Source organism: Coregonus clupeaformis, unplaced genomic scaffold, assembly GCF_020615455.1.
Source record: "Coregonus clupeaformis isolate EN_2021a unplaced genomic scaffold, ASM2061545v1 scaf1068, whole genome shotgun sequence".
Taxonomy (NCBI): Eukaryota; Metazoa; Chordata; class Actinopteri; order Salmoniformes; family Salmonidae; genus Coregonus; species Coregonus clupeaformis.
The window spans coordinates 113446-116795 of record NW_025534522.1 but is presented as its reverse complement, the minus strand read 5'-3'; the positions used below and the strand labels follow the sequence as shown (position 1 = coordinate 116795).

Here is a 3350-nt window from a genome sequence, read left to right as displayed (position 1 = left end):
CCTCTCTAAAGGGAAATATAGGGACAGACAACTACAATCTCTGAACTGTACGGATCCAACTCACCTCAGCTGTAAGATGTAGGGCAGACACTGAAGGAAACTCCTCACTTCACTCTCTTCATCTGACCAGCCCTTCAGCTCTACTGGTTTCATCCATGGTTGGAGTTTCAGCACTTCTAGGAGGAGGGAGGCCTTTCTCTTTGAGAGGTCTATGGACCAGACTGCAGGAGCTGACTGGTAAACTGGCTGTAATGCTGGAAGGACACTCCTGCCTGTTTGAGTCTCATAGTCCTTCACATGTGAGTACAGATCCAGCAGGAAATCACTCTCAGTTTGATACACAGAGAACAGTGACAGCAGTGTGTTCACAGCTCTCTGGAAAGTTTCTCTGTGATCTAGTGCTGCTTGTAAACACAAATCTAGTAGGACTGCTTTCTCTTCTGTCTCCAGTCTTTCAGGGGATCCTCTCTGATGTTCTAGTGGGGTAAACCTGTGACCCATAAAACATAAGAATGTCTATGTTCAGATAGAAGCAGGGAGAATGTGACTGCTGCCTCTTTTACAGACTGAATACTGTTGTCATCATGTCTATCTTGTTGTGTTGTTGCAATGTCTTGTTTGTCTGTCTTAGCCTTTTGATAGGTTGTCATTGGAAATAAGAACAATATGTTCTCAACTGACTTAAATAAATGAATAGTCACAAAGACATTGTGTAAATATATATTGGCTGTGGAAACACTCACCTGAGTTTGTTGATATGTGATAAACAGTCTAAAATGGTTTTGCTGAGAGCTTCACTGAGAAGAGTTCTCTGACCCCAGTGTAGACAGAGATGAACCCTCTCTAGACTCTGCTTCATCACTTCTTCTGCTCTCTCAAACACTCGTCTTTCACCCTGGACTGGAAGGTGCAACTCATTTCCACAGAGACCAAGTAAGCTGGTGAAGTCCATCTCTGCCACACTGCTCAGCAAAGTTGTCCAGAGTTGACACAGCATTGAGGGGTCAGATGAATCACCAGAGGAGGGCCTTTAAAAGAGATTAGATTATAAATTAAATTATACAGATTATTTCAAAGTAGCATGACACAGAAGTGTTTATAACTAAGTATCTGAATGGAAGAGAATATAATATATATTTTTATAAAGATCAGTTGCTTCACCCCAATTTCTCTTTCTTTGACTGGATAATTGGAAATAAACTGGTGAATTAAATAACACAAATATATAACACAAATATTACCCAAGATGTCTGACATTCATTGAAGGGTCAGATGTATCATCAGAAAACAGATTAGATCTGTAATTCAAATCTTACATTGATAGATTAATTATTAATGACTAATAATTACACCCTGAAACTGTGTATAATGTGTTAGAAATGTGTGAGTGTAGGACCAGTAAAGGCTATGGCATTGAGCCACTATTTAGCAATGTGAGTAAGAGTCAGGCCAGACAACAAAGACAACTGAGAAACTAAGATAAAGAGGCCTCCCAATTTAGGGAGGGGAGAAACTGTTATGAAAACATGGTGCAGAATATTGTGAGAACGGCAATAACTGAGTAATGCAGGGAGTAGGATATGTGTGTGTGTGTGTGTGTGTATGTATGTGTGTATGCGTGTGTGTATATGTGTGTGAACTGAAGGTCAGTAGAGCAGTTTTAGAGTGGAAAACTACAGCCCGCCTACAGAGGGAAGGGATTTATTTTTGTATGACGTATGAGTATAAAAGATGGACTCTGAAATTGTGATGGCAGAATTCTCAATGAATAAATATCTCTGACTATGCAGACCGGGACTCTGGCCGTTACTTAAATCCCAAAAGACTTACAACCTTTTGGGAGACGCACAGAGACACTAAAATAGTTTGTTAAATAATTCACATAACATACATTGTTTTGAAGTAGCATGAACCCAATGTTTTGTCATCTTTATAACTAACTCAGTACATGGCTGAAATACCAATGAGTGTTCCATTCAAGATAACTTATTTGCAGGGATTTGGGGGTGAGTTAAATCAGTAGGACAAAAGTCTTGAGAACGTTTTTTAATTTACAGAGAGATGCAACCTGATCTCAAATGGTAGACATTCAGCCATGATACAGCTGTGACAAACAAGGAATTAAAGGAGTTGCATGAATGGTTAGGTGATTACCAATCTTTCTTTAATTAGGTTAGTTTGTACACAGATAATAAACTTACCCAAGATGTCTGACATTCTTCAGAGAGCCCAGTATCAGCCTTACTCCTTGGTCTGACACAATGCAGTCGTTCAGGTCCAAGCCAACCTTTCTCTCTGCAGACTGACTGGTCACATAAGACACTGCACAGCACTGGTGAGGATCAAGATGTTCTCCACTCAGGTCTAGATGATAGTCCAGTTTGTCCAGGAGAAGGAGACAGGCCTCAGTAGACTGATGTTCATACAAGCACTGACACAAAAACAGAATATCTATCTCAAACTCAGGAGCACCACCTTCTGCATGATCTTGGTTTGTTTGAGATGGAAGAAATGTGTTCACCACTTCCTTGAAGAACCAATCTGACGTCTTCTTGATCTGTTGATCCGGAACTAGACCGTTTACTAATCTAATATTCCGCTCATTCAGAAGCCCACACAGGAAGGGAATCAAGTGTTTTGTGTGTTTCCATTCTTCAGTCTGGCACTTCTCTAGAACCTCTCTGATTTGATCTGGATTCTGTAAGAGCCAAAGGGCACCAAAGAACTCCTGCATTGTGTAGTGGAGAAATGCACAGTAAGTGTCTAACACTGTGGGTGCAACCTTAACCATAAGTGCTCCCAAGAACGCAAAATGGACACTGCTTTCTTCACAACTCAGTGTTGTCAAGTTCATGTTTTTTTCATTTGTTGCATCAAAAGCAATTTCTGCCAAAGACAATATTTTCTCTCGGTTTTCTTTGAGATAATTGTCGGTATCCTTAAGTCGTTTGCCACTGTGTTTTTGGATGCAGTGACGGAGGATGTTGCTGTACATTTCAGTTATAGTGCATGTCTGTTTAGAAGCCTTTGAGGTAGGGAAATAAATGCAACCAACCACCATCAGTGCATACATTGGGACATGGCACAGACTGAACAACTCTAGGTTGTTTAACACACTGCTCAAGGAGTCAGGATCAGCACTCAGCATCTCTGTTAAGTAAGCCCTGATGGATTCATCACTGAACCCTTTCACCTCCACTCTGAACCAGTCTGCGGGCCAGTCTGTCAGGAAGTCTTCAGATTGATCTGGTCTGCATGTGGTCACAATCTTTGCATCAGGGAGGAGGTTCTCCATAAGTTCCTTTACTACCGACAGCGAGGAGAGGTCTGTGATTCCATCAAATATGATG

General features: G+C 41.0%; 1 long non-coding RNA gene across 1 annotated transcript; it reads right to left on the bottom strand.

Annotated features, from left to right (window-relative positions):
- Window positions 1-334: 334 nt before the first annotated feature.
- LOC123486211 lies at window positions 335-2569 on the bottom strand. The gene is made up of 3 exons (XR_006659286.1): window positions 2202-2569; window positions 744-1028; window positions 335-490 (listed from the first exon to the last, which is right to left on the bottom strand). It is a non-coding gene; the product is annotated as an uncharacterized LOC123486211 (long non-coding RNA).
- Between the last annotated feature and the right edge of the window lie 781 nt (window positions 2570-3350).